General features: G+C 43.9%; 1 long non-coding RNA gene across 1 annotated transcript; it reads left to right on the top strand.

Annotated features, from left to right (window-relative positions):
- The first annotated feature begins 448 nt into the window (after positions 1 to 448).
- Positions 449 to 18,613, top strand: LOC129529429 (uncharacterized). Its single transcript, XR_008674926.2, has 3 exons — positions 449 to 562; positions 2,750 to 2,796; positions 18,433 to 18,613. It is a non-coding gene; the product is annotated as an uncharacterized lncRNA (long non-coding RNA).
- Positions 18,614 to 20,180: the final 1,567 nt, after the last annotated feature.

Raw genomic sequence — 20,180 nt, 5'->3', positions numbered from 1 at the left:
ATTAAATCCTGAGTGTAAGCACAGGGCCTAGCACATAAGGGGTGGTCAAAAAATGTGGATTGAATGGATGACTGAACCCAGTGGCTTCCACAGCCTTTCAGTCCCTCCCCTCTTAAATCCTGTTTCTCTGCACACAAAAGTCTTGATGGTGGCTGAGGCATCCTGGCAGATAGCTGACTTCATTCTCACAGTAGTCTGCTTCAGACCTATTTCTCTGTTAGGTGAACAAGATCCTGCAGGTCCCTGATCAGCACTGCAGACTTCCTGAAGCTGCAACATCTCAAGAGTGGCGAGGTGGAGTCTGTTCCTGGGGCATCCTGCCAAGTCCCCTGTAAGATAGAAGGGCAAGGGTTATGTAGCTCATGTCAGGAGCTCCTCACTGTGCTGTCATAGCAAGGCCCCCATGTGAGCTGGCACAGGTGGTAGAATCAAGAGTGAAGAGGAGCAGAAACAGACATGAGCTAAAAGCCTGTCCTGCCCCTTGTTCCATATTCCAGGTGCTCTCCAAGTCCTTGGCGAGCTGTTTAGGTAGCAGGCTCTATAATGGCTTTCAAAGTAATGGGTGAGTATGGGCCATTTACTGGGGAAACTACATCCCATGTCTTCTATTTGGAAGAGTACCTTCTGATCGGGCCATGATATCTGCAGAAAGACTTATCTTTGGGAAGCTCTTTTGCTTCCACTCCCTCATTACAGCCTTTCTATGACTCTGCAAGTGGTACAGAAAGTAAGGCTCAGAAACTAGAATGGGTTTCCCTGATGCCACCCAATGTATCAGTCCAGGCTCCATGCAGGAAACAGAATCCAGCCTAGGTATCTTGAGCAGGAAGGGATTTAATACAGGGAATCCAGGGCATGTAAGACCACTGGAAGCGGAGAAGGAGCAAGTTCTAGGTTAAGTCTCCTAGAATAACTCCCAGAATACACAGAGCAGAGGCACTTGGACAGCTACTGCCAGACTTATGCCAGATGCAAGGCGCTGTTGTATTTCTAACACCACTGCCTCTTGATGTCTAGGATGTGGGAGAATGAAGTGAGGTCCCTGTTGCAGGAAAACCTCCAGTTACTACCACCACACTATTTGCCAATAGCAATAGCCACAAACTGCCAGAGGATGGACTCACATTAGCTTCCTAAATCTCACATCAGTACCTCTCATTGGCAGGAACAAATCTGCCTCCAGAAGCCTAGCTGCAAGAGAGTCTAGAAATATCCTGCTTAGGCCGGGCGCGGTGGCTCACGCCTGTAATCCCAGCATTTTGGGAGGCTGATGTGAGTGGATCACCTGAGGCCAGGAGTTCGTGATCAGCCTGACCAACATGGCGAAACCCCGTCTCCACTAAAAAAAAAAATACAGAAATTAGCCAGGCATGGTGGTGAGCACCTGTAATCCCAGCTACTAGGGAGGCTGAGGCTGGAGAATTGCTTGAACCTGGGAGGCGGAGTTTGCAGTGAGCCGAGATTGTGCCACTGCACTCTAGCTTGGGCGACAGAGAGAGACTCCATCAAAAGAAAAAAAAAAGAAAAAAAAAAGGAAAGAAAGAAAGGAAGGAAGGAAACAAGGAAAGTAAAAGAGATATCCTGCTTAACTTTGCTTCCTCTCCAGGCCAAAGAAGGTGGGATGGAAGTTCAGTGAAGCTGCAGAGGACCCAACACTTAAGAAACTGAATTCCAGCTCTGCCACTCTCTAATTGTGTGGTTTTTGGCAAGTGACAAAAATATGCTTTGCTTTCTTGTCACTATGACATGACAATGCCAGCAGCCATCTCCTAGCAGGGCTGAAAGGGTTAAATAAGATGATGCTTGCACAATGCTCAGTGCAGAGCCTGGAATACCATTAAGCCCTCAACACATGGTAGGCAGTGAGACCATTATTATTATCACAGTTTTAGAAAAGACTAGCTCCTCTCATCTCCCTACCGACACCACCACCACCAAAAAAAAAAAAAAAAAAAAAAAAATCAGGTTACACAATCACACGAATTATTTTCCTACCACTTCTAAGAACAAGGAATCCTTGGAGAAATATAATTCAGATGCAGAATTATTGAATTACCAGGGCTTTTCTTTAGCTTTTGGGGGACGATGGGAAAGAATACTGAAAGCCAAATTTATTGAGGGGAAAGCTTAGTATACATTTAATCCTCCTCTGTGGGGCAGCTCCGAGAAGAGAGGAGAAAGAAAAAGAGGTTCTTGGTATTAGTTCTCCCAGAAGCAAATGAATGCCTCACTTTGCTTAGGACCACAGAGCATGTGAAGAAAATAGTGGAATATCTTCATCTCCATCTGGTGTTTTGGGAGGATGGAGGAGAGTTATTAGTCTGTTCCTAGAAAGGCAACTGAGTCAGCAAAAAGAGGCGAGAAATCACAATCAGACAGCCCTGTGTGTCCCCGTCCCCACCCCAATGCTCCCTTCTGGGATGCATGACCTTGGGCAGGTTGCGTTCTTCCTAGAACCTCTTCTTTCTCATCTGCAAAGTGGAGGTAATCTCTTCTCTTTGCTGGATGGCTATGAGGACACGAAGTCAGGCCATACACTGAGTGTTCTGTTTTCCTGCCCCTGCCCATGGGCCTGCCAAAAATCACTGGGATTTATGAGCTCAAGCCAACGGAGAATGTGTGTGATGGGGTGTCGATTCCAGGACAAAAGTCTGATCTGGGTATCTGTACCTCGTGGAAGCTGGAGCCTGCACCTATAGCAGCCAAGATGCCTTTTGTAAATTAGTCCACATTTCTTTTTTTCCAACAGGGCAGCGATGCAGGGAGAGTGAAGAAACTTGCCAGACAGAAAAGGCGGTAAGGGGACCCTTTCCTATCACGCTTTCAAAGGGTCAGGTATCGAGGCAGCTATTTGCAGGTAACAAGCATCCTGAGACATTGATAGAAGAGAAAAGCCACTCATGGATGGTGGCGTGTCTGAATCGGAAGATGCCTCCCTATCCCTGCCACACTTGCGTAAGTTGCTTTGGGTTTTGAGTTGGAGGTGCCCCTCCCACAAAAGTGGCCGAAGTGATTAAGGGGACATGATCGGCATCCTGGGGTCCTTTGTAGCAGGCACGACAGCTGGATGCCCATTTGAGCGCCTGACGATGGTGGTCTGGAAGGACCCACAGGCACGGCGGGAAGGCTCGATTAGCCTACCTGGCAGCCGGACCCGGACCTGGCTGGCAGCAGCATATTGCTCACCGTCTGGCAAATAGACAGATTTTCACAAACCAGATTCCTCTTCACAGGCCTGGGCCCTTCCTGTCCAACTGTTCCGGCATCTGTTTCTCTTAAAATGTATTTATTACACCAAGAGGAATAATAATGGGGCCAGGTCTGAGGCCCCGGAGGCAGTGGCTGTTTCTCCACCCAGGGCTTCCTTGGGAAGCATTTGTGTCAGGGAGAATGGAACAATGCTTAACCTGGGAAGACTGTGTCCTTGGTCACTAGAGTCGGAGAGGTACTGGACATTGGCCCAGGGTCTGAGGCTGAAGGAGAAATACTGGGGGTGGTGGTTGGGGGCTTGATCTGGAGTCTACTTGTGGGCTGTGTGGCTATGGACAACTTCCTGAACATCTTGGAGCCTCAGTGTCCTTCTCTAATGAAATGGGGGTGAGGCTGCATAATCTCCAAGGTGATTTGTTTCTTGTTTTGCCTGTGAGTGATTTTAAAAGTTTATGCCTGTAGAATTCAGCCTTACCTGCACACCCAAGATTATGCATTCATTCATTCATTCATTCATTCATTCATTCATCCTTTCATTCATCAGAGTGTTCAATGAGCAAATTACTGTCTACAAGACACTGGGGATGCAAATGGTGATTTAAAGAAAATGGGGAGCGAGGCCGCTGGAAGCATGTTTCCCACCACTCAGATAATGTGAATATGTGTACCAACACCAACAGCAGCTGGTGTCCATAGGCCTGGTTTACCATGTGTCAGGCATGGTGTTAAGCACCTTACAAACATCACCTCCTCTAATATTCCCAACAGCCCTGCAAGATATATATATATATATGTATGTATGTATGTATGTATGTATATATACGGTGTGTGTGTGTATATATATATGGTGTGTATATATATGTATATATATGGTGTGTACATATATATATGATGTATATATAGATCTATATATACATCATATATATGGTGTATATATAGATCTATATATACATCATATATATGGTGTATATATAGATCTATATATACATCATATATATGGTGTATATATAGATATCGATACCTATATATCACCATATATATCATATATATACCTATATCATATATATCATATATACACACCTATATCATATATATCATATATATACACCTATATCATATATATCATATATATACACCTATATGGTGTGTATATAGATATTCCTTTGCCTCTATAGGTGATACTGGGGAAAATGGAAGCCCAGAGAGGCAAAGCAACTTATCCGAAGTCACACAGCAAATACACTGACAGGAAATGCCCTGGATGAGGATTTCACTGGTTGACTGACCATTTTGGGTGCCTATTTCAATGGCTTTGCAGCTTTTGAAGATTTGCTGCTGCCCGGATCCTATCTGATTACTACAGTAGCTTTCTGGGGTTGCTGGAGAGGATGGTGAATCCCACGTGACTAGTGAGAAAGCTGAGGTCTGGGGATGGAAAGTGATTTCCTCAAGGTTACAAAGCAAGTCAGCAACAGCACGATCTGTAAATACAAAGCTGTAAACCTAAACCTCCCACCGTTTGTTGTTCATCCTCTCACTTAACAGGTACCCTATGTAGTTGATTCAAGTGTGCTTGTTTAGCTTTTAATATCTCTGAAATCAAGTTTCATCATACAATGCATGACATGCCATGTTTTAATTGGCAGATTTTTTTTCTTAGTGAAACATAAAATAATGGTGCAGTGGCAAGCAAAGGCCTATTGGATGGTATTTACTGAGCACCTATTATATGCCAGTGTTGGACATGGTTCCTGCTGCTCTCCTCATCCATGGACCAGGTTCCTGGCAAGCTGGGATTCTTGGGAAGTCCTAGGAAGATGGATTTTAGGTGTCTTTTGGTTCCCTTTACCATGTTCATTGGCCGGCTCTGTTCAAGGAACGGGAGTTGCAGACAGATTCCACTTTGATGGTGGAGATTGGGGTTGGTAGTGACCATCACCAGCCTCTCAGGAGCTCTCATTCAGGAGCCTGAGAGCTGAGCCTCTGTTCTGTCTGTCCAGGTGCCCTGCTGTCCATCTCCAGTCAGACAGACACCTTCCCCAAGTCCCCTGGGCCCAGGGAGACTGGGCTGGGCCCCCGGCAGTCCTCACTGGGACTGTAATGATGATGATCCTAGTGCTGTTGCTCTGAGCTTATGGGAACACTTGGGGTAGAATGATTTTGTCAGCTCAGTCACTGCTGATTCCCAAGAGACAGGAGGAACCAGAGCAGCGGGTGCAAGTGGCTGCAGTCAAAACGCAGTGATGGGTTAGTTTGCTCCGTGGAGGGGCAGGTGGGGGCATGCAGCTGGGACAGAGCAGCTGGTGCTGGGAGCTGAATGCCTGGCAGGGCTGGGCCATGCTGGGAAGATGAACGTGCCTGCTCTGCGAAGGCCTGCAGGGCCGGCAAAGAAAATTGAGTCATAGCATCAAGGTGTCCAGACATTTGGAGCAGGCATGGGTAATTTACCCCTTTGTGACAAGTCTGTTCCTTAGACAGAGGAGAAGGGCAGGCATCTTTGGAAAGAGGGCAGCCCAGGAAGGGATGTGGCAGGTCCTCCATACGTGGACGCATCCCCTGGGAGGCAGGCAGTATCATGCAGCAGAGCCAGGCTGGAGCTGGAAGAGAATTTAGAGACCACGCCCATGATGTTCCTACTTTTATAGATGACTTATGGAGACCAGAGAGGATTGAACCACCAAGGTCACACAGCAAGTTTCATCACCAGCAAAGTGGGCATGAAACACCTCCTTTCTCCTGGTATAGTGTTTATAAAACCATGCCATCAGAATACACACACACACACACAGAGTCACATATAGGCATACACATGCACACATACACACATACACATGCATACATAGACACAAACACACACACACACACACACACACACAGAGTCACATATAGGCATACACATGCACACATACACACATACACATGCATACATAGACACAAACACACACACACATACAGAGACACACGTACACAAAGTGGCTTTCCTATCATAGAAACACTTGAAGTAAGGGATTGCCAAGTTAAAAAAAAAATTCTGAAGATGTTTTATACTTACATTTACAAGGTTGTACATAGAAGAGTAGATCCAGGTGTGTCAAATGGTCTTAGGGAAAATAAAAGCTGTCATTGAGTAAATTGGTAAACTCTCAGTTACATAAAGTTAAATCTTTATTTATCGCAGGGCTTATCAGAGCATTTAAAAGGATATTGTGCATTCCCAAGAAATGAGTGGGGAGAAGGACATATGGGTGAAAGGAGGCCAAAAATATTAGTTTCACCTCATTATTGTCTTTCTTAGAACTATTAAAGAAAAATGCATTGATTTGTAATGCTAGAATAGCAAAGAATAAAAATAAATATGTAAAGACTTAATGTCCATTCATTCATCCATCAATCCATCTATCCAAGTAACCACCTATCCATCCATCAGTCTAATCATCCATGAATTAATCAAGCCAACCACTCATTCATCCATCTGTTCATCCAACCATCTAACCATTTGTCTGTCCAACCATCGCTCTATGCATCTATTCCTCCATCTGCCCATTCCAAATCCCATGCATCCACCTACCTATCCACCTAACTTTTCATCCATTCATCCTCCAAAGATTCACTGACTACCTATTAAATGTCAAGTACTGTACTAGGACTAGCAGTCTGCCATGAGAAGGGGACAATGGGTGTAAAAAAACACTCCTTATTTAAGAAGGTACTTGCAATTTGGTGAAGGAGAGGAGAAAGGCAAATATGCTACAAATATATCTGCCTGTAGCTCCCTGTAGTGAAGGTGTAGAGTGTTAGGGTTGAGGCTGGAAGGCCCCAGGTAGAGGTCCTATAACCTGCCCCAGGGAGTGTGGACATTATCCTTCAGGCTTGTTGCTTATGTTTAGGAACCTCAATGTCTTTAGTAAAAGGGGGTTCTTAACCATAATTATAGACCTAGGGAGAAGAAGCAGCCCTCATCCACCCACTTTTTATAGTCGCTATTTTGCATGTGTTTGCATGTGATTTGCATGTGTTTGCTTGTGATTTGCATGTGTTGCACTTGACAATCAGCGTCTCCACACTGGACTGTGGGCCCCTTTAGGGCAGAAACTTGAGTGTTTTTGCTCCTCAAAGCACCCTTTCAGGCTTAGCATGGAGCAGGACATGGCTTAACCATTTGCTAAATGTCTGATAAAAGGCCCGCCAAATGGAAGAAGGAATAAAGGTCTCCCTTGTGGGCTTTTGAGAAGATGCAGAGGCAAGGGGACTTACAATGCATAGCCCGGCATGCAGTAAGTGCTCAAGGTATGTGAGTCTGCATCTTCCTGCCTGACCCTGCACTGACACCCAGCCTGGGAGTGACACGGGCCTGAGTTCTTCTTGGCAGCTTCCAAGGCTGCTCAATGAGGTCCTTTCTATCTGCTGTGGGGCCTTGGAGCCCATTCTGAGCTCCGGAAGCAGCTGCCCATGAATCAGCCCCATCAGCCTGACGATGACAAGGCCTCTTTGGATGGAAAGAGGATGGAAAGGCCTCTTTGGAGGAACTTCCCAGAATGAGCTAACTCAACAGTGGCCACATCAATCCAGAACAGATGGAAATTAAAAAGAGGCCCCTCCTAATGCAAAGTCAATTACCTTCTCTTTAATTTGGAGAGGTCGAGACCAAACTGGAGCCGTGATGTCACCCAGCACAAACAACGCCATGGGGTTCTCCATTTAAGAGCAGGTCCAGGCCACCCACGGCTTCAGTTGACCCAGCTCAGGTCCCCATCCCCAGGCCTTGGGGGAGTCTGAGAACCTGCCTGGGCAAACTCGTCTGCTGTGGAGCTTGGAGCCGTATTGAGGACAGGGGTGTGCTCAGTGCGTCTCAGGGGCTGCTTGCTGTCTTGGGGAGACTTGGCTGGACCCATCTGAGCTGCAGCCAGGTGGGTAAGTGGGGGGACTCCAGAATCAGCCCATCTGAGTTGACAGACCAGCTTTACCACTTACTACCTAGGTGACCTGAGTATTCGCCAGCCTCCCAGGGGCCTCCATTTCCTCATCTGTGAAATGGGAACAATAACAGTACCTACCTCATGGAATGAGTGCATGGGTTAATAAACTGCTACCTTATTATTGTGGACACAAAAATAGCTCCTACCTTGGAGGGTCGTATGAAGATTAGGTGCAAACACTCATAAGGTCTAGCACAGGGCCCATCCCATAGTAGGTGCTCAAGAAATGCAGCTCTTATGAGCATCGCATCCTTTGTGCTTCCCTAAATTCTCACCCCATGAGGTTGTCCATTTTCCCCTGGGGTTAGGCTCTGACTTGCCCCATGTTTTTTTGCTCATCTCCCTCTGAAGCTCCCTACAGCTGCTTCTGCACCCATCATAATCACATTGAATCCCCAGTGTCCCACCCATTCGGTGTGCTGCTTTACCCACCCCGGCCTTTAGACTGTGTCTTCTTCAAGAACAGCATCTTTGTCCTAGTCACGTTCCATCACCTTGCCATCTGGGAAATACCTGTTGTCTTCGTAAGTGACAGACCCCACTCTGCGACTAACAGGCTGTGTGATTCTGGAGTGTCACTGTATCGCTCTGATTCTCAGCTTCTTGCCTACAATAGGGAAACAACATTAGCAAGCTCACAGGCTCACAGGAGGGCTTAATACAGAGATGGAGTTAAATTGCTTAGCCCATAATAGGACCTTAATAAATACTAGCTCATCTTTCTCCTATAAGCTGTGTGACTTTTTGAGCAAGTTCTTTAAGCTCTCTGTGCCTCTCAGCAAAAGGTAGTTTACTCTCTGCAAAATGCAGATAACAGCAGTACCTACATCATCCTGTGCTTTTGGGATTCAATGAGTTAAAACATGTGCAGCACTTGGAAGCAGGAACAGTATACAGTGAGTGATTCCTACATGTTATTTGTAGTGATAATAGTGAGATAATTCTTTCTTTTCTGCTCCTCTATGGCTGTTTGTGGACTGAGTTAGAGCTAGGCCTATTGTCTGGCAGATGCTTGATCAATATTTGTGGGCTGACTCTATGGGAAACTCTTGAAATCCTCACCAGCAAAGCCTTTCTGCAGGTGTGCACTTCTGCTGGGGCCGGTCATTGGTGCTGCCTTGTCTTTAACGTTCAGAGACTCAGCAGCTTAATTGGAAATTAAGTCATGTCAACACTGAGTGCAAAGCACCGATAGGCAGAGGCTAATTCTAAATGTTGCAAGATGGACACAATTTAGTATAAGAGAAGGATGGAAAATGTATGTATGGGGAATGAGAGGGAAAGAGGGCTGACTTGTGACTTCAGAACAGAACCAGGGAAGACTAACTTCCTTCTTACCTTCCTTCCTTCCTTCAGCCAATATTATTAAGCATTGCTCTATTCCCAGCCTGGAGCTAGACTCCAGCAGGGGACAAAACATATATCCTGTACTTCCTGGACTTTGGATGTCCAGTGGAGGCAAAGAGGAACCCCAGAAGGCCTTAGAGCAGAGAGGATTGAGTTGAGACTTGGTATCTGTCATTTTTGAAACCCTGCTTGGAGGTCCTTCTTTCTTGGGGGGTCTCTCAACCGCAGATCATCGTGGTGGACAGAGTCCAAGAATCTTTCACTTGTTAGCAAAGCAGCCATGCTTATATCCCCACTCTGGGCCTGCACAGGAAGGATGGCCCTAACAAACTCCATTGCAAAGCAAGGTGTGATGGAAGAATGACCATTCAGACCATTGTCCTTGGCTGAGTAAGTGTGAGTTCACCCACATAATGCATAGGGCACCGTCATTAACACCAAGAGTGGGAGGCACAGCTGTTGACATGGAAGCATGCCCATGGCATCCTATTAACAGGAAAAGGCAAGTCTTCCTGAAGTATGCCAGGCCAATTCTGTTTACTGATAGCTCAAAAATAGACAAAAGTACCAGGAAGAGAGGTTGATTAATGGGTACAAATATACAATTTGATAGAAGAAATAAGACCTAGTGTTTGATAGATCAGTAGGGTGACTATAGTTTACAACAATCTATCGTATATTTCAAAATAGCTAAAAGGGAATAATTCGAATGTTTCTAATATAAAGAAAAGACAAATATTTAAGGTGATGGATATCCAAATTACATGGATTTGATCTTTACAAATTATATGAATATGTTAAATTATCACAAGTGCCATGGAAATATGTACACCTATTATGTCTCAATAGAAAAAGAAAATTAAAATATTAAAAAAATAGACAAAAGTAAACAATATGTTGTTGAGGTTTACAAACAATAAAATTACAAAGAACAGCAACAGCTGATAAATAATGAATTCAGGATGGTGGTTACTCTGTGGGAGAGAAGGAGGGAATGATGCCCAGGAGGACACGTGATGGTGTGAAAAGCCACCCACCTTTCTGGTCTTTTGCTTAAACTGGGTTTTGAATAAAAGGGATTCACTAATTGCTATTTTTACACCCTACCCACACAATAAATATTCAAGTATTTCCACCCAATATTTAATTTTATTTCTTCAAAGAAAACTGATTGCAAGATCTTATTTGAGAAGGAAAAAAAACCAGTTTCAAAACAGGAATCCAGTGTGATTCTATTTTTCTTTCATCAGTTTAAACAAGTGAAATAACAGTACTCATTTTAACATGACCTAGGGCAAATCACCTCCCCTCTCTGGACTTCAGTTTCCTTGTCTATTAAATGGGAATAAAGAAATAAGAGAAAGCTTGTGATGTGCTTAATGTGGTGCTTGGCAGATAATAAGAGCTTAATAAGTAAGCTGCCCCAAAGAGTTGCTACTTTGAGACTTTCAGCCAATGACCTCCTGCTCTCCCTCCAATTGATTAGGATTTGTTGCCATTGATCTAAGGATTCTTGGAACCGATCCACTTACCAAGCTGGCTGGATGAACCAATGTTCCTCATTCCTTCCATCATGGTGCAGTTGCCCATGGCTCCAAAAGCACTCTTGGCCAATAGCCACTCCGAGAAGAGTCTCACTCTGTTGCCCAGGCTGGAGTGTAGTGGCACAATCTCAGCTCACTGCAACCTCTGCCCTCCAGGTTCAAGTGATTCTCGTGCCTCAGCCTCCTGAGTAGCTGGGATTACAGGCATGCACCACCATGCCCAGCTGAATTTTTTTTTGTATTTTTAGTAGAGATGGGGTTTCACCATGTTAGCCAGGCTGGTCTTGAACTCCTGACCTCAAGTGATCCACCCGCTTCATCCTCCCAAAGTGCTGGGATTACAGGCGTGAGCCACCACGCCCAGCCACCAGTGGCCACTCTTTACCTCACCTGGACGCATCTCCTTTTGCTAGTTCAGGTACCCATTTACCAGACGTCACTTCTGTTTGTTCCCAAAACTGCTTATTCCAGTTATACTCGCCAGCATAATAAGATCATTTAGTTAAACCTTAGAGAAACCGATGACTATGAGTGTGCAAGGAAAAGCTGTCATTTCCAGGAAAATTAAGTTCACTTCTTGAAAAGTTTTTTAAAGGTGAGTTGTATAGTTTTTCTAAAGGCGAGTTGTATAGTTTTTTAAATGTGAGTTGTATGGTTCTATAGTTTTTTTTAAAAGGTGAGTTGCTTTTAAAAACTATATATATATAAAAGTAAAGCAAGAAAACTATGAGAGATAGATGAGGAGGATCCTAAAAGATGGAGAAAAATCCAGCATTCAGGTGGCTGTTTAAATGTTTTCTATTCTTGCTCCATTGAAAAGAAATCAAATCCAGGCATTGACAATGAGAAGTGAGGCATTGTGACTCTGGGTTTCCTTAAGGAAGATAAGCTAGAAGAGACCTCCAGGCAGAGAAGCTAAGTTCCAGCATAGAGCCTCTGCCTAACATCAAAAGTTTGGTGAATAAATGTACACTCTATGCTTTAAGTAGAAATAGAATATTACTTTGTTTTACCCATCACCAAAGTTCAAAGACAAACTGAAAACTGGGGAAAAGCAAGAGCACTTCCCATCACAGACTGAAGGCTAATTTCTTAGTCTGTAAAGAGCTCTATTTACCAATCAATGAGAAAGAAAAACTTAGTTAGTAGAAAGATAGTTAAAGGGACTAATAGATAGTTAACACAAAGAAAATACAAATCATTCTGAAACATAAGAAAATAAAATGCTCAGCTTCACTTTTGAGAAAAGAAATGCAAAATAAACCTTTCTAGAGACACCATTTTTTTTTCACGGATGGGATTGGCAAAGATTCAAAAGTTCAAGAAGATTCAAAAGTTCAAGAAAATTCAAAAGTTCAAGAACCGGCTATGTTATTGAGGCTGTGCGCGGGCTCTCCTTTATTTTATTTCATTTATTTATTTTTAACTTTTATTTTAAGATACTTGGTGAGAGCAGGAGCTGGTGCAACTTTCCTGCAATTTGGCAAAAATTTCCTGCAATTGGCAACAGCTAACAAACATAACTTCTCATGTGTCTGCCATGTGACCCACAATTCCACCTCCAGGAATCTATCCTGCAGACAATCTCCCACACAACAAAAATATCATATGGACAAGGGTTCTTATTGCTGAATTGGCTGAAATGGCCACATAAATAGGAAGCGACCTAAATATCCATCAACCATATGCTGGTGAAGGGAAGAATGGCCCCTCTATGTGTGGCATAACATGAGCATGAAGTAGAACGAGGACGGTCTTCATGGACAGGTTGGAAATAATCCCTGAGACGGATTGTTAAGCAAATGAGGCAAGATGCATGATTGCATGCCCAGTAATCTCTGCAAAAGAGAGAAATGCATAAATATAATCGCTTGTATGTGTGTAGTATATTTCAGGAAGACTTCTTAAAAACCTGTAGCATTGTTGCCTCTAGGAGGGGTGAAGACAAACTGGAGACTCTGTTTCCCTCCCTCCTGCCCACCTTCCCTTCTTTCCTTCTCCCCTTCCTCTCTCTTTTTTCCTTCTTTATTTCCTTCTCTTCTTTCTTCTTCCCACCCTATGTCCTCTCCCACTTTCCCTCCTTCCCTTCCTTCTTTCTCTCTTTCTTTCCTTCCTCCTTTCCTCCCTCCCTTCCTTCCTTCCTTCTGCTTTTTTCCCTTTAGAATTCTGAACCATGTGACTGTATCACTGATTGATTAAAGAGTCAAATTTTAAATGAATAAAATATTCAATGTATGAATGTGTCACTTAAAAAAGATTCCTTGCTTTAAGTGACTTACGAGATAAAGTGACTTATGAGATAAAGTGACTTAACTTTTCCTTCTGATTTGGTTCTAATCCTAGACAACTAAGCTTCCACTCAACCTATTTGCTAATTTTTCTATAATGAACATGTATTACTTCTGCAGTTATACACACACACACACACATACACGTGTGTGTATATATCACAAACACACAAATAAAAATTTTTAAAAGCCCAAACAGACCTCCCTATGGCTGCCAGGGCCCTGCTCCCAGGTGAACAAGCGAGCTTTCTCCCCTGGAATCCGGTTTTCCCAGCTTGTCCTGCTCGCTCTAACATGTGTTTGTGGGCGATAAAGGTGTGCTGTGTCGCTGCTGCTGCTTTTAATTAATTTCTGACATGAAAGCTCCCAGTCCCTTCTGCCTCAGAGACCTGCACACAAACTTGCCTCTCCCTTTCACAGGAAGCAGCTGCCCAAGTGTAGCTGAGTTTCCAAAAAAACAAGGAGTTGGTGGGGGGGGAACCTCACACTTCTTTTTTTTTTTTTCCATTTGCACTGATTTGCATATTAATAGTTTGCATATTAACCAGCGACTTCAGAGGGTGGGCGGGCTAATGAATGCAGCAATCTCCTCAATTTTAACTCAATTTGCCTCATCCATATTCCAATGACTTTGGGGATTGGTGTTCAGCGTTCATTGAAATTATCCGAGGCAGACCCAGTGTGGGCTGCGCTACCATTAATCCAATTAATTAGCCCCGTGGATACCGCCGCCTGGGCTAGGGCCCTTTGTTCAGTGCTGGGGGCTAATGACAGCCCCAATCTGATGGGATAATGAGGGGAGCGAAGGAGGGTTTGACCCCAAGTCTGGGTCCTGGGTGGTGTTTGGAGCAGGGAGGGGAAGGTGGCTTTTGGGGAGGGGCTCAGATCACGGGGAGACAGCTGCTTTCCTTCCCTACTCCCTCATGCTCTCATTCAGTCACTCAAGTCTTGCCCTCACTCACTCCTTAGCATGAGATGTCTCCCATTTGCCCCTCCACACTCACTCTCCATCCCTCTTCTCCCTGCTCTGTGCCTGGGAAGGGTGAGCTACACCAAGGGGATCTGGAGCCCTCCAGCTTCTGGGTAGGTCCTGCCAATGGGAGGTGCAGGCAAGAGGAGGAAAGGAGGGGAAAAAGAGATGAGAGTATTGATTCCCTGCCTTCCTCTCTGCTGGACTGCAGGCTGGTTGGGTCCCTCTACCAGAGGTCACATCCATTGCCAAGCAGCCCTCTTCAATAGCTACTATCTCTGATCCCCTGCAATAGCCCCCTGGCCTTGCCCCCTCAGGCTTAGGGATGGTGACAGGTCCTTACTCTAGAAGCCCTAGGGTGATGTGTGGTCCTCTGTGGTTATTTTCAGTTCTTTTCTATCATCACAGCCTCTTTGAATGTGCCATCTGTTCCCTGCTGGGGCCCCGATTGGTACCCACCCCTCATTCCTTCACTCTTACAGTTTTTCGACCACACAATCACTCACGCTTTCAAAGATGATCATGAGGACTAAACCATACACTACATTTATAACATGCTCAGCAAGATGCCTGGCACACACTGAGTTCAGTAAATGTTGGCCATAGTTAAGTGTAGGTACAGATAACCTAGCTAGTTAGATGAAGTGTCCTTTAAATGAATCCTATGAAATAATAGCCCCATGAGATGCTTTTGATAAAAGGATTTCTTGGTAATCAATGTCTAGGAGCCCAGCAAATCCCCTTCTTAGAGATCCATAATATATGTTATTATAATAAAAGTTATGAGACGTCCTGTAGTAAAGAAAAGCTTGGATTTCATGTAAATTCAAATATTCCTAGACTATATCATCTCTCATTTCCATTTCCCATTTGAGAAAACTAAAGCACCAAGAGATTACTGTGTATGATTGCTCAAAGCCCACCTAGAAACTGGCTCCTGAATTGAATCTCTGTATTTGTGTGTTGTGGGGGAGAGGGGGAGATGGAGGAGGTAGTCTGAGACCTCTTGGAAAGAACTTGGGTTGCAAACAGGTTGAATCCCTGCTCAAGCTCCTTATTAGCCATATGGCCCAAGAGAAATGGCTGCAACCTCCTGGAACCTCAGTCTTCTCGTCAAAAAAATGGGAAGGAAAATTCCTATCACACCTAACTATGGGAGCATTCAGAACAATCAGCTGGTTAAGCGGAAAGCTTGTAAATAGATTTCCTCTGTGACACCTCTCCATGGTTCTGCAAGAGGAGTCCCCAGTGCTGTGACTCATGGGAGAGAAGCACCTGTTTCCTTCTTAATCAGGTCTCCCTGATTTAAAATTCTATTGATAAAAATTTATCTTTAAAAAGTCCACCATGATAGCTCATGTCTGTACTCGCAGCTACTCAGGTGGCTGAGGCTGGAGGATCACTTGAGCACAGGAATTTGAGGCTGCAGTAGGCTGCAATTGTGCCATGGAACTCCAGCCTGGGCAAATAGAGTGAGATCCCTTCTCTAAAAAAAATGAAAATTAAGAAATGTATCTGAAGAATATTTGGACAAGTACCCAAAAATATATGCAAAATTATGTTCATTTTAGAGTTTTTTGCATTAATAAAAATTAGAAACAACTACATGTCCAACAAAAGGGGACTGACCAAGTAAAGAACGGGGCTTCCATGCAATGAAATTCTATGCAGCCATTTGAGATCAGAAAAGCCTTTTTGAAAATCTTGGGATTCACCTGTTTATAAAACCCTGAAATTCTCTTTTCTTCAAAGCAGATTTTATCTATAAAATTTAAATACATGGAGTAGATTTTTAGAAAAAAATGAAACAGTTGCCTTAGTTACGGTTAGGTAGGGAAACAAGGATCCTGCCTCTTAGCCCCTTTCCACACTCGGCACCCAGTACTCCTTAGGCATCTCCCCAGATCTCTGGGATTTGAAGTGATAATACAAGGATAAAACTATACAGGGACAGATATTATCTTCTCAGTACTTCATGTGGGTCCCGCATTCTGCATTATATCATTTAATTTTCACAGCAAGCCTGATACAAGATGAGCATTTGCTTACCAACCCATTTTGCAGATGGGAAACGGAAGTCTCTAGGCCAAGATCCCCCGGGTAGAAAGAACCAGGATTTAATCACTAAAGTCTGAAACTAAGGGCTATGCTCTAACGGGAAAGTGGTGAGTAGAAAAGTCAGCTAATAAATTCATATGCAGGATGCTAGTTTCCCGGTTGTGATCATGAACCATTGTTATAAAAGATGGGGAAAGTTGGATGAAGGACACACAGTAACTCTACAAGGTTCTTACCACTTTTTGTAAGTCTGAAGTTATTTCAATGTAAAATAAAATTTAAAATAGCATGTCGAATGAGATCCTATTTGGTTGTGTGTGTGTGTTTATAAACCAAGTTGGTTAACAGTACAAAAAATACAGTTAAAAGGAATAAGTTCTAGTATAGATAGTACAGTAGGAAAATTACAGTTAACAATAATTTATTGTATATTTCAAAATAACTGGAAGAAAAGATGTGTAGTACTCCCAACACAAAGAAAAGATACATTTTTGAGGTGATGGCTACCCCAATTACTTTGATTTGATCACTACACATTGTATACAGGTATCAAAATATCACATGTATCCCCAAAATATGTAAAACTAATATGTATCAATGAAAAAATTAATTAACTTGAAACTTAATTTCTATACTCTTTGATATTTAAAATGGGGATCACTTTTACTCACTTGTCAAAACTATATGTATAATTTAACAACACTCACCTTCATCCCTAGGCGAGAGTTTGCAGGCAATTTCTTTTTTTAAAAAATTATCTAAATTTTTAATTTTTTTCTTCAATGACTATGCATGATGATTTGTGTAATCTTTTTAAAAAGTTTAAACAATCATCTGGGGCCAGCTAAATACCTACCCAGGTCAGGACCTCTGTAATCCAGTGGTAAGAGATTCGATTGGTTCTCCCCAAACTCTTTCTTTGTGGAGTTTCAGAAAGCCAGATGCATATCAGGTCCTGTTTCTCTGCCATTCCCACCTGCCTGTCATTGCAGAGACTCCCAGTTTCTTGTCTCTTCCCAGAAGACACTATAGAAGCCTCCAGACCACGTGGCGGGTGGGGTGATGGGGGAGAGCGCTGCACACTTACAAATTACCGCAGCAAAATGGATTGCCTTGACAAAATGTAATGTTTTGTGACAGAGCCCAAATATGCATTGCATTCTTGAGAAACAGACTCAAGGAACTCGTTGGAAATATTAAATTAAGCAGTGTAACAGCTGAGATAATTGGGTTTTCTGCCCTGTTGCCTGTGATTTTGTGTGGCGTTTGAGGCGGTTGGGCAGTTCTGTTTGACTGGGGAATGGGAGAGGCCCCTGGGAAGCTCTTGGAAAGTGGAGGTTGGGTGTGGTTCAACCTTATGTTGAGATGGGAGAGACCCTGAGCACCACCAATCCTCTGGGTCCTCAATCAAAATCTCCCAGCTAAAAATGATTGCAGAGGCCATGTGGTTTGATGCCTGCCCCCATTTCATGGATGAAGAAACTGAGTCCTTAGGGAGATGGCTTAGCAAGATAATGGCAGAGCTGAGACATAAACTGCTAACTCTGAAAAGCTTTTTCCACAATATCATCCCTCCTCTTTATTATGGTCCTGCAACCGCAGGGCTTTGAGCCATTTTGCTTGTAATGCGCCCCAAAGATCCTGGGTTCTGGGATAGATAGACACATTGCAGGTGACGGTGCAGCCTCTCCTTCACTAGGGGAACCTTCTGCAAGTCTTGGCTGCTCAAAGCCTCAGTTTCCCCCTGTAAAATGGGGGTCAGCATGTTTGCATTGGAGGGAATGCAATGAGATTTTTAACAGGGCTGATTTGTAGATGAACCCTCTGTGGATATGGTTAAAGACGAAGATTTTGATTCAGCAGGTCTACAATGGGGCTGGAAATCCTGCATTTCTAACGGGCTCTGCAGGGATGTTGATGCTGCTGGGATCATCCTTCGAAGAGCAAGTTTATAACATATAGAACTGCTCAACCAGGGCCTGGTATGCAGTAGGCACTCTATCAATACACTCCCTTTATTCTCCTGTTATTCCTTCCAGGACTTTGTCCTAACCTACGTTTCTGAAAACTCAACCAGAAAGAAGACGGGAGGCAGGCAGCACGTCTGATGGGTCCCTTGGGAGCCATAAACATCCAATTCAACCTTGTGTGCCCGAAATGACCAGGCCAACTTTGTGGAAGGGGTGAGTCATGGCTGACAAGCTTTGCAGGCCTCCACAGCGGCACACTACACAACTCAGCTGGGGAAATATTTCCACGTTTGCACATTTTCCAGCAGTTGGTCCAGGAATGCATGCCCAGTTAGCCTTGGCACACACTGGCCCAGCCCAGTACTGCCTCTCTGATGTCAAGGGAGTTTCTTTTTCAAGTCCAACTCAAAACACATTCCTGGACACCCAGAAATAAAACTGGAAAATGGAGACCCTCTCTCTGTCTCTGGGCCACCCTCTGAGATGCCTTTCATCTTACAGCACTGACAAGATCATGTGGAAACTGATTCAGTCATGTAGCCGCTGTGTGACCACAGCCAAGGCATCTCCCTTCTCTGAGCCTCAGTTTCCTCATCTATAAAGTGTATGGAACTCTCAGCTGTGGAGTATGGAGCTTATGGATATGGATCCTGGAGTTTCCATCAGTTTCAATCCCAGCTCCATCACTTCCAAACTAGGTGAACTAGCTCTCCAATTCTCAGTTTCCTGATCTATCAATACAGGTTAACAGTAAAGTCTACCTCACAGCCCAGCTCTGGGAATTCAGCAAGATGAAAACTTACATAATCTCAGCTCAGGGTTGGGCATAAGACAAGAGTTCAGCAAGTGCTATTATTATTTGCAAACATGAAAATTTATCTACCTACTGATATACTGCTGGACTTTGATCTTGATTGGTGTCTACCCCAAATTGCTACTTCAATGCAATCAGCAGCTTTTATGGAGTCACTTAGGGATGATGATATTAACTTGCCAAAAGTTATTGGACATTTATCAACCAGGCATTGTTCTAAATTCTTTACTTGTGTTATATGACAGATAATTCTCACAACAACTCTGAAAGATTGATTACGGTGAAAAATATAGTATTATTCTCTATTTTACCAATGAGGAAACTAAGGCACAGGAAGCTTAAATAACTTGCTAGAGGTCACACAGTTGAAGTATCAGTCAGGTATGGCCACAATAATGTTACATGACACGTGACCATAGACATCTTGGAGGAAAACAAGTGTTGACTTCTCCCTCATGCATGTAGGAGTTAATGGGGGTCTCCAAGACTGCCCTTGGCTGAGCTCAGCCCCAGATCTTCTCCACTGATCTCCCATCCTCCTTGGACCTACAACTACTCATGGCAAAAGGCAAGGTCCTATGGGCCAGAGGAAACCACATGTTCAAGCCCAGAGTCAAGGGTTGGGGGAATATTTGTCCCCACACCTTGAAGCCCCAGCAAAGGTGTGAACCTGTCATCTTCCTACACAGGAGTCAAGAACTGAGAGCATTAATTCAACCTCCCACAGCTGATGGGGGATGGGGAGAGGAGTGAGGCAATTGACCCAGAGAGACTGACGGAAGAATTTGTTATCGTAACTGCTGTACCAGAAGTCTCTCTATCTCCTTAGAGTGTTGAGTAAACACGTGTAGAATGCTGCTCTCTGAAAACAGCTCTAGGTGGATCAATCAAGGCTTATGTAAGACTATTTGACATAATTTCATAGAAGATAAAATATTGGAATAATGTCCACTTTCCTTTGAGAAAGTCTAGGGAAGCAGTATTATTTATTTATCCATCCATG

Source organism: Gorilla gorilla, chromosome 23, assembly GCF_029281585.2.
Source record: "Gorilla gorilla gorilla isolate KB3781 chromosome 23, NHGRI_mGorGor1-v2.1_pri, whole genome shotgun sequence".
Lineage (NCBI taxonomy): Eukaryota > Metazoa > Chordata > Mammalia > Primates > Hominidae > Gorilla > Gorilla gorilla.
The sequence above is the reverse complement of the archived record's forward strand: the minus strand, read 5'-3'. Positions and strand labels throughout refer to the sequence as shown.